Below are 12043 nucleotides of genomic sequence, written 5' to 3'. Positions count from 1 at the left end.
CCCAGCTGTTTTCTTCTGTTTGCTTGAAAGCATTAGGGAATAGCAAGCCCACACCGTGGCTAACCTTTCCCTTTCCTTCTTACTTCGCATTAAACATATCCCCCCCCCCCCCAGTTTCTTCGCATTTGAAAGAGGAACCACACCGACCCCTGACCCGACCATCATTTCGTTCTGCTTGAGACTTGGCTTCTCCGTCATACCAACTGCGTTGCACTGAGATGTGCATGGATACCGTTAAAAACGAATCATCCTGGAAATGTAATACATATAACCACAAAACTATTATATGTGTGTGGCTACTGCGAAAAGATGACAGAACGTGGACGTGGCACCCGGTGGGAAAGCGTCAAGCAAAAAAGAGTGTCGAGTCATGTCGTGCTGCCATCAATCGATATCAACGTGTACAGTCATCATCCTGCTACCAGATATAGCCGATGTCACAGATCGGCGTCTTTTCTGAACAATATTATGGCGTGGAACGGCGTAATGTGGACATCGCTTAACATCTACCCGAATAGTCCTTAAACGAATGTGACTTCTACTTGTTCCAAACCGATGCACTGTTTAAAGAAACTAACCAAGAAAAAAAAAAAGTGGGATGCACTTTTCTTGATCGAACGCAGTTTCTGCAACAAGTAGGAAAACTACCATCTATGCCCATATAAGCACTGTGCAGGTTGCTGCCCATCATATTGCTGTACTTTTCAAAGTTCTGAAAAATGCGCAGCATGCTTCTTGAGTTAATTCTCGTGGTCCCCGCGTAGTACGGCATGTGATGTCGTGCACATCCGTCCCAGCCTTGCATGTCCCGTCGCTGAGCTGTGTCGGCCGGTGGCGCATCTTCAAAAGCTCAAGTTCACCTTTCCTGAGAGGCCTTTGCCTCCAATGGGACACTCATGTCTTTCGCTTGCATTTCTACTACATGAGCATTGTCACCGTGGCACTAATACCGTGAAATAATCAATAATGCGGTGGCCTGAAACATCACTAAACACTCTGTATAATTTTCTGCCGCCAATCATTAGCTCATAACGTATTTTTCCATAACGTCTTTAATTATGCTTTCCTAGGTATCGTCAATACTTCACAGTACTGGCTGCATTCTGTGCAGCGGACACTGTGGCATAGCATAAATGCCCTGTTATGACAACAGCAGAGCAATATGGCAGAGAATAATGCATGAGTAAGATAGATCAATGGAGCCGGGCACAATTGCCTCCCCCCTGAGAAAAGTACGTATCTACACGTGGTGTTCGCGCACGGAATGCCAAACATCGTTCATGTAGTCGGCTCTTCAGGGATTGTTGAAATCACCATATTCCACACAGCGAGTCTCCCAATACCTCTACCGAAGAAACGTCACAGTGACGTAATCATGACGTTGGTAGACATAGTGAAACCGAAACAGCACGGGCGTAGAACACCGTCATTTCACAAAGCCATATTCCTTCACGAAGGTCCCGGGTGGATTCTTTGTATTATTGGCACACGCAAGTGAGGTCACGTTTTTAGTCGCTTTCCTGTCCTCTTCCGCGTTCCCAGTCCACCGCGGAAAGAGAGTCAATGTCGTAATCCTGTGTGGAATGTGGTTTGTTATTAGGAGTTAGTACGCGCTTGCTTTGTGTAGAGACACCACGTGCACTCCGAGAGAAACTCGTGCCCTTCAGGTTCCAGGAGATTGACTAGCCCGCCGAAGACCAGCCATCTTTAGAAAGGGCTACCGAACAGATAGGGCTACCGGTAGAATGGAGCAGAACAATGCCATACAACTCATAATATGCAAATAATTGCAAAAAAAAAAAAAAATTCAATGCGAGGAGCCACATTTAAACGTGGCTTTCTTGTGGCATATTTATTTTTGCTATAGCAGTTCCACTCTACCAAGTTGGCGGCGCTGTTGTACCAACTGACGTCATTTGTTTGCAAACAGGTGTGGGTCTATTGCAGGCTGGTGCGCGTCTCTGTGTCTGTGTATCTCGAATACCGCAGTCAAAACGCCCTATTTTAGGTTGTTTTGTAGCTGTCTTAGCTCCCTCGAAAAGCGAAAATATTTCACCCGAGGAGACGCGTATTTTAGTGACACGTTCTGTAACTAGGACCGACCGCGTTTTCAAGTGACCGGTCCTAGCTTTATTTTTTAAAATTTTTTAAAATAGAAGCTTTGTTCCTCATTTCGTTTTTGGGAGATAAATCATCTCTGTCTCCCTCAGTTTAATTATTTGAATCAGTTAAATTTTTCCGCACAATGATATCGGAGCACAGAACGAAACCCTAGGAAAGAGGATACTCTTTCTTCCGTTGTTATGTTCTTTTTGAACGCAAATGACAGCAGCTCCAAAGCCCGCTTGCTTTGAAAAGCTGCGTTTGCCCAAGCAGGTAATGTTTCAAAGAAAGAGAAGACTGGCAGAAGGGCATTCTGAAATACACTCGTACTACGCGCCAGTAAAGCCTTTACTTCAATTATATTTTAACAATTTAACATTTTGACCATCGTTGCTCAAGCATTTCAAATAAACGTTAAATATTTTCCAAGTATTTACCGTTGTACACCAATTATTTTCATTTCCAAGGACCTGTACTGATCCTTGGACCTTACCACACCAAGATCGGATTAAGGTCTTGGTCTAAGGTATCTTGGTCTCTAAGGTACATCTTAATCACATTTAGCCTCGATTATTTTAGCATCGCATTTTAAATAACCATTTTGTACATGTCTGCTAATGCAACGTAGTTGCGTTCCTAACCCCGGTGACCTCGGATTCTAACCAGTTTCCAAACTCAGCAGAAATGTTTCATCTTCGTTATTTCGTTTTATATAATTAAGTGTAGACATGACTGGGAAATTACGTGCAGTTGTAGCACTCCTCGCAAACAAAGTGACACCTCGTTCAAAGAGCGGATTGTTGCGATAAATTGGATACATCTGCATCTAACAACAGCGTTGATAGACTAGTAAGTAAATGTTCTCAAACAAACAAGATGGCACAAGGATAAAACATAATAATTCGATATTCTACATCGAAAGAGAAATAACCACTGATATCAGCCGTCACCAATAGGTTTGGTTAGATCGTGAAAATTTCTACAACTCAGATAGAGAGCACAAAAGATGTTTCCAAAGGAATCATAAGGAGAGGTGGGCTAGAAGAGACGCCGGGAGAGAAACAAATGGGACAAAGGAAATGACTTGTACGGAGGAGATGTCTTCTCCCTCTTCTCCCAATGTCCAAGTACTTTCAACGCGTGAACGCCACCCCGCCTCGCCATCTCTGGTATACAATAAAATTCAAGACGTGTGTTTTCCTCTGGGCCCCGTATGCGGAGTGAGTTTGTTTTATCACCTATCATCGTTGGGCTTGGATTGCTTCCTTGCTTGGAGTAACGGGCACCGGTTAAACCTCTTGCTGCGACAAAGATAACGGCGTACTGAGCCTCTAGGAGATACCATAACTCGTTAGGGCTACCGTATTTATCATCGCGGCTCAGTTGTTCAGGCGCCTCTCTTTGCAGTCTTGGTGTCTAGTTATTATAAGAGTTCTCTGAATGCTTCATACGTAGTCCTGCGCGACTAACGATATAACGCTGATTTTAATCTGGCAACGTTCTCTCTGATTGATCGAAGAGCAACAATAAGAATACATTGAATTTCGATCAAACGATAGTTTGTTAGCAGGACTCGACTTCACTGAGTAATGCAATAGCAATTACCGCGTGCTGAGTCGTACTGAACTTAACCGGTTAGATGTTCGTACTAGAGAAACACAGCCTAGTCTTCAGGAAGTGTTCCCCAGCCTGTCTTGGCTTGCAGGGAAGTATGAGACGGACTGCATGGTGAGAGTAAAATTCCTCCAATGCAATGAACAATGCATCAATTTGCTGGAAGTTACGAGGGATCGTACCGAAAGTCATGAGCAAAAATTTTTAGTTTTTGTTTTCGCGCAACATCATGCTTTATTATAATTATAGTGGCAAACAAAATACACCATTTTAATCTACAGCCTTTCCTTTATTTTTGTACATAATCGCCACTTCTCTGTACACATTTGCTCCAGAGTTCTGGAAGTTTGAAAATCCCCCTGCGGTACAAATTCGTTCTAGCCATCCGAAGAACACTGACGCACTGCTTTTTGGATTGCCTCTGTTGTCTCGTAACGTTTCCGGGCAGCTGATCCTTTACAAATTCGAACAGATAGTAGTCGGAGGGTGCCAGCCGGCGCTGTAAGGTGAGTGTCGGAGGACATCTCAACCCATATTCGCAATTGCTGCTGATGTAAGGCGCGCGGCGCGCGGGAGAGTATTGTCAAGCAGGAGGATGACGTTTCGTCCCGGACGTTTGTCGCGTAATGCACGGCAGAGCTTCTGCAGTGCCTGGACATAGCGAGCAGCAGTGATGATTTGCCCATGTTCCAGGAATTCCACCAAAATCAAAAACCTCTGCATCCCAGAAGACCGTGCCCATCACCTTCGCAGCTGACGGCAGCGTCCATTGCCTTCTTTGTTGACGGAGGATGGAGATGGCGCCATCCCATGTTCTGCCGTTTCGTTTCATGCTCGAAATAGCGAAACCAACTTTCGTCACCTGTCACAATGCGAAGCAAAAAGTCCTCGCCTTCGTGCCGATATCGCTGCTGCAGTTCCGATGTGATGGCGTTCCGCTGACGTTTGTGGTCTTCGGTCAATGTAGGCACGGGACCCACCGAGCAGACTTTCCTGTAGCCTAAGCTTCCGATCTTCTCCTGCACTACACTGTGCCCTATTCAAAATGTTCCGGTTATGATGTCTCGAATACCAGGGTTGTAAAGTAACTAGATACAAATAATTGAATATTGGTAACTAAATACTTTTTGTGGTAATTGTACTCTTTTTCGATTACATTTTATTTTATGTAACTGTATCTGTAACTAAGTTAGAAATTTCAGTAACTTGTATTTGAAATCAATTACTTTTAGCAATTGATTTTGCCCAGACTCTGCACTCTGCATTTCTTGGTAAAGAATCTGGCATCTAGCAACAGTGAGCGGAATCCGCCCGAGCCAACTTCCAATCCGCTACGAATCCACGTACGAAGCCAAACGCGGCTACCTTTGAGAAACACATGGCGAAGCACGTAGCAGCAAGTAGGCGTCTGCGGCGCTGCGTCTTTTTCTTGTTCGTGTTCGCTGCGGACGCTCACTTGCTGACACATCCACTTCGCCAAATCTGATTGCTTGACAACCCCATTTCGCCAGTCCCCCATGCCGCTATCATCTCGTGTGGCATAGTGGTTAGGATGATCGCCTTCCACGCCGGGACTGGGAGGTGACACTGGTTCGAATCCCGGCACCCGTTGTGCTATGGGAGGTTCCCGGCAGACTTCCCAGGCGAATGTCTGCACAGTTCCCCCTGAAGTCGGCCAAGGACGCATACTAACCCCCCACTCCTTCCTGTTGCTCTCTCTCCATCCGTACACGTCTATACGCCTCTCATAGCCACAGTTGCTTTGCGGCGGTACCACGAAATAAGAAGAAAAAAAAACGTCCCACTTCTTTAAGCCGGTAACATTTGTTAGGCGAAACGTTAACAGGCGAAATGGGACGTATCAACGTGATCAGGAACGTGATGTCACTCACTCCAAAGGAGTCAGGCAACTGGCTTATCATGCCACAAACAATCAGCCACATATTCAGCAACAAGCAATCAAATTTGCCGGAGCGGAGCCTTTCAGTTGGCTCGCGAAAAATGTCTTTTGTCGAATTCGGGTGGTGATTTCATGGCAACACGGCCCAGAAGTCAGAAATTGTTCGGTCGGCGCCCGTGCTGGATCACGTGACCGCTGCCACCCGAACAGGGCGGTTTTAGTCAATTTGATCAGGCTAGCGGCATCGCGGTCACCCGTCTTCGGATCCCGTCGTCTGCTAAACCACGTGAACTTCGACGTGCGGACTAATGAAGACACTCGCACCGTTGCAGTGCGGATGTGACGGCAGCAGATATAGTTGGGCAACCCACTGCTCGGTCGTCTCGATACCTGGTGAAAAATGTGTTAGCTGGCAAGTTCCGAGCACAGGGAAAGCGCCACGCGAACATGCGAGATTGCTTCGCTTTGACCAAGCGAACATAGCTGCTCGGGATTTGGCAAAAAATGTCACCACGAAATGACCACAAGCAGAATGTTCACTGATCTGCCACGGGGGTCTCCAACTCAAACTGAATCGCGGGCCGCATTGGCCTGGCCTACACCACGGCGGGCCGCAGATAGTGAACGTACACAGGAACTACCTTTGATTTGGGAAACCGCGTGGTCGAGGCCGAGTGGCGTAGCGGGAAATTCTTTTAACTGTTTAACATGACACAGAACTCGTTCTCCATGCGATACATGGATGCCGTTGCCTACGATCCTATCGTATAGAAGAGCAGCAGAGCAGACAATATCGACTTTATTACAGCCAATGGCAGGAGGCTATGCACCCTGGAATACATTAAACGCGAACAAGGTTACAGGAGGACGCGCTCCTAATGATGCGCTGACGACACTTGAGGCCTCTTCTTCCTCACCAGATTCCCGAGGGTGACCGCAGTGGCAATTCTCAACGGGGCTCGAAGATGGTCATCAGGCAGCTGGGACCTCAGGTTAGTCTTGTTGATATTCATCATTGAAATGAACTGCTCGTATACGTATGTGCTTCCAAACATCGACAGAACATTGCTGGCGTCGGACACCAGGCAGGGAAACGATTTCCTGTCTACATATTTGTAGAACTCGGGAGCGCCGATTTCGTCAAACATTTGTCGCGATTGTGGAATTTCACTGGGGATGTATTGGTTCCATTTGGAGCTTGGGCTTGAAGTCTTCTTGAAGAACTGAATAGGGGTCGGCGAGCAGTTTAAACATCGCCTAGAGGATCTGAAAATCATGAAACCTTGACATAACTCACGCCGCAGCACCGACGAGTATGTGCGCAGCGTTTTCTCTTTCTTGCAGTCAACGGCTTTCAGACAAGGAAAGTGGAAGAGATGCTCCGACGTTAGCTGTTTCTCCCAAAGTTCCAACTTTGTCACAAAACCATTGACGCTGTCGTACATCTCTGATCTAGCAAGCTTTCCCCTGTAGTCCCATGTTCAGAATGTTCAGGTGGTTAGTTATGTCGCCAAGAAACGCCAGGTCGGAGTTTTCCAAACGGCCATTTCAAGGCATTCTTTCCCCTTGTTGTGAAGAAATTCCTCGATTTCATCTCGAAGAGCGAAGAAACGTTGAAGTGACATTTCCCCTGCTGAGCCATCTGACCTCTGCATGATAAGGCAGGTCTTTGTACGCGGCATCCAAGTTTTGATGGAAATCAGAAACAGGCAATGATTCAAGCCTCTCAACCGAATGAAGTTAACGGTGTTGACGACAACGTCCATGACGTGCTTAAACTTAGCTAAACTTAACTTGAATGGCTGGAAGGTTCGTGGGCACGCCTTCCTCTGCAAGTGCTTCTTTAAGGCGGGCTACCAGACCTAGATTGCGACCAACCATTCATCAGCTCCATCAGTTGCTACTGACGCGAGATTCTCACACTTAAGATTCGATGCTGCCTTTTACCGCTCTCCACAGGTCACTCCCGTCGTTCTCGCTTTCAGAGGAAGCAGATCAAACAGTTCCTCGTATATGTCAAAGTCGTGCGTGACACCGTGGATGAACACCACACGCTGAGCAATACCATCTATGTTCGAGGATTCGTCAAGTGCTAAGGAATATACACAAAAATTCTTCGAAATATCGCGAAGTTGCATTTCCAAATCTGCACCCTAGCGAGAGTATTTGCACAAAGGCTAATCTCCTCAAAAGAATCTTTTGCGGTTGGGCACACAATTTCAGCTGCACGAATGAAACAGTTCTTGATAAAAGGACCTTCTGCTAGGGTGCAACAAATGCCTATTCAGGCGTTAGTGCCTATTTTGGCGTCGATGCCTATAATGGCCCTGGAGCGGTGGCGGAACTACGTTGTCCAGGCGAAATTGACATAGGTCACGTCGCACGTCTTTTAGAAAGTAATCGCATGAAAGAAACGAGTAACTCAAAGGTGCTGGAATGTAAACTGAGAATTGCAAAATCGGTTACTCGGTACAGTCGATAACTCGTTCTTTCTCTCCCTTCCATCAACGTGTTGTTTCGTGGGTAGTTATTATAAAACATATGCATATTTCGTAACGGTTTTGTCGCAGTATAGATCTCGCAGAGCTATTGCTTGTTTACATCTAGAAGAGTCCCCGAAGCTTTTCTTGATTTCTTCTTCTTAATATTATTTTTTAACGAATTTGACACACGGTAAAATGCTGACGAAGGTGCGTGACGTACGAAGGTAGCTACAGGTCGGCAGTTTGGCAACCTGAGGAGCTGCCCCCGTCGCCGGCAGTCAGGGCCATAGGTACAGGAGCGAAAGTGCCGCCACGTCCAGTGTGAGCAGACTTGATCCCCCATGTTTGCCTGCTATTCCTAGCCTTGTGCTAACGCTGAAAACGAGATCTAGAAGGCGAAGCTTACAAAGTTCGAGGACTAATAAATTTGCGCGTTAGACTAAAGCCTCCTATGATCGAAACCCATCTCGCACATCGGCAGTATGCTGCCCGCGACAACGATAGTACGCATGTTAACACAGCAGACAGTCAGGGAAGGGTAACGGTAATGGTAACGGAAACAGAAACGGTATATTACCGAAATTGGAGATGGTAACGACAACGGGAACGGAAACGCATACCACGGTCCTCCATTTCGGAATTTCCATTTCCAAACGAAACAGAAACGGGAACGAAAATTATCGTCCGGTATTGAATTCGGGTAATGGCTTTTCCTGTTGTGCGATGTCATTTGCGTGACGTTTCGTATTATTGTTGTATTTTGATAACTCCATTCCCTGTAATGCTCTAAAGACTACACGTGAGCATGGAAACAAAGCGCAATATTGGATCTCGAGGGTGCATCCCTCGCTTACCTCGTCCCAGTCCTCATAACTCCATGACATCAACGCCTGACTATAATCCACCATAGCACGAGGATGACAGCATACGACGCGCTTTTAGTTATTTATATTTTACTTTTTTTTTCATTTCACCCTGGCTATGGCAGTATTATTTACTACTGAGAGCACCCGCTTATGAATGCGACATTGCTTGAAGGTTACGCCAATCTTGAGTAGGTGGACTCAGAGTGACTGAAGACTGAAGACGAAGAAGACTGAAGATGTGCGCATCCCAACGACGTAAAATTACTTGTGTACGCGTGACACCAAAGCAGCACTTGGGCAAAACAGGGTGCTGACAGAGCCGGACTGGCTGTCCTCCCGCAGCTCTGTAACAGCCTTTCCATTACCGTTAGCAGTAACGGAAACGTAACGGAAACGAAATTGCAAGGCTGGTATCAGACACGGTTAACGAAAACGAAAATATAGCAGTAACAAAAATGGAAACGGTAACGAAAATACGCCCGTTACCCTTCCCTGAAGACAGTTTCCCCACTGTTTTGTCCATGACACAAACACCGTGTCCTGCACTGAGGGGACCTGTACAGTGTACGCAATAAGACGAGTACGGTGACGACACAACGGACGCCATAAGCACACTACTGCAGCTGTGGTGAAAACAAAAGTTTTGCCGTAATAATAATGATAAATAACTATGGTTACCCAGGTGCCTACGACGCGGCAGAGTACCGTATGTTAAAATATGAAAGTTGGGACGGCCACAAGGGTGATAGAGGTAAATGTAAATGAGATGTTGATAATTGACAATTCGTGGCTTTACGCCATAAAACTGTAAATGAGACGTGAACAAAAGAAGGAGCGAAGACGACGAACAGATACATTTATGGGAATACTATTTATACCTATTGACGAGGACAATTAGGCACATCCGACCGCTTCCTTTGACGATCGTCTGTATAATGTGTAGGCAGCATCATTAGACATAATGCGCCCTGTGTCTACAAACTCGTATAGTCGTGTAGTATAATTGACTTGCCAATGTTGTGCGGGTTGCTGAGCTCAATACGTGTGGCGGCCCGTGTGTGATGACGAAGACGTGCCTCTGCTGCCACGCGCTACGGCGCTGGCACGGCAGTTCTACCGGCACCGTCCTAGCGTGAGGGCACGCACATCTGCCCGCTGGGACATTCCATCATCGCCGGTCAGGACTCATGTAGAGGAACACCACCTCCTCTACATTTGGTGACCCGAACAACGAACACCATGTTCGGCATAATTCGGCCCAGTACCATCCCAAATTTCCGCAAGCCCACCTAAGAAGTCATCTCCGAAGGTACGGTGCATCGTTCTACCGAGGAACCGCTAGGCGACGACGTCAATTCACCGCGGCTCCACTCATCGCAACGCACTGCCGCGCAACACCATGGTTCTACCCAGCTCGCTCATCTACTCAGCTCGCATCGCCATGGTCTCTCACTATGCGTCACGTCGCCACATGCTTCGCGATGGCACTCCTCGGGCTTTCACCAGCGGCACCTTCACGAGCATCACGCTCCCATACCGGTCGCGGTACGCCGCTGCGGCTGCATGGCCCCATCCTCATCGTCATGCCATTCCCAAGAACCCTGCCCGCCTTGCCTTCCCACCAGGCTTCGATACAAGATGCTGGCAGCCCATCCAATGGCGCTCAAGAGGCACAGGGACCAACGTTCCACCGGGGACCCGCACGGAGGCCACCGAGTTCTACTCCCGGTCTCCCCGTGCTTCGCGATGGTCCTCCCCGGCACTCTCCTCGGCGACAACACTACGAGCTCACGCTCACGAACCGGTCGCGGTTCCGTCGCCCCACTCTCTTATCACTTCGGCCTACCTGCATGCTCTCCGCTTTGGCCCGCCCCTGGAACCCTCCCGGCCATCTCTTGTCCGCACCGTTCATCCCGCTCTTCTGCCCACTCAACACAAGACGCAAGACCAGCAGTCCCTGTACTACGTGTCGCCTGTCTTCCTCCTCTTCATGCATCGACGCGGCCCTCAACCGCCAGCTCTACACCGCTCCGCGTCTGAGGGGGGGAGTGATGTGGCGGCCCGTGTGTGATGACGAAGACGTGCCTCTGCTGCCACGCGCTACGGCGCTGGCACGGCAGTTCTACCGGCACCGTCCTAGCGTGAGGGCACGACCATCCGCCCGCCGGGACATTCCATCATCGCCGGTCAGGACTCATGTAGAGGAACACCACCTCCTCTACATACGTACTCTGTATCAGGCAGCACCATTACATTCGGCAAGAAATACGGAAGCAGAGAAAATCGCTAAAAAACGCCGTCACGAAAACTGATTTTTAGTCTGTTACCTGGACCGGCAATAAGCGATCGAGCGTAGATACTTCAATTCATTCCCTTGATCTTTTCACGAGGAATACACTTATCAATTGACTCTATTGTCTGCGCCATTGTCTTATAAAGTCTGAAGCCAGAACGCACAGCATAACTGTACCCATCTATCTGGCATCACAGTTGAAAATAGCAGCCGATAATGTCGCACACCCAATCACCCCGTGGGGAATGCAACTGGTCGACGAAGGCAATTTTGGGGTTCCATTTCGATTCCTCCTAGGTAATTGCAGCAGTCGCAAAGCAATGCTTTCCTTTTCTTCATCTTGCTATCTTTTACGTAAGTGGTGTACTTTAAATGAAACACTGTGAATTTGTGAGTGGGTGACGCTAGAGGTTTCAGAGTACCGCCAGCCTTTTCCGCGATGGTTATTGGCTGAATACACCCACGTGACCGTGACCCACCATATCCCCTTCTGTTTATTTATTCATATGGTTATCTCTTGTAGAGGTAATATGCTGTCATAGATCACTAGCCCTACTAATTAGAATACTACAGTGCGACGTCTGTGTTTTTATATCAACTTATTGTATATAAGTATCAGTAAGTAGGGTGTATATAAGTGAGATTATATTGTCTCTACCTAGGAAAACTTTTTTCGCTTTGTAATTGTCTATGTCCGTATATCTGTACACACAGCAGTTTCTTTACCGTCCAGTATCGTCTGCACAGGTAATCTCACGCGATTTTACATAAAAGTGTATTGTCG

The 12043-nt window shown here is 47.4% G+C and overlaps 1 protein-coding gene across 1 annotated transcript in view; it reads right to left on the bottom strand.

Annotated features, from left to right (window-relative positions):
- Positions 1 to 12043, bottom strand: part of LOC135378276 (hemicentin-2-like) — a 950281-nt gene that overhangs the window by 16825 nt on the left and 921413 nt on the right. The gene's annotated exons all lie outside the window — the stretch shown is intronic.

Source organism: Ornithodoros turicata, chromosome 1 (assembly GCF_037126465.1).
Source record: "Ornithodoros turicata isolate Travis chromosome 1, ASM3712646v1, whole genome shotgun sequence".
NCBI classification, from domain to species: Eukaryota; Metazoa; Arthropoda; class Arachnida; order Ixodida; family Argasidae; genus Ornithodoros; species Ornithodoros turicata.
Note: the sequence above shows the minus strand (reverse complement) of the source record. Positions and strands in the feature narration are given on the sequence as shown.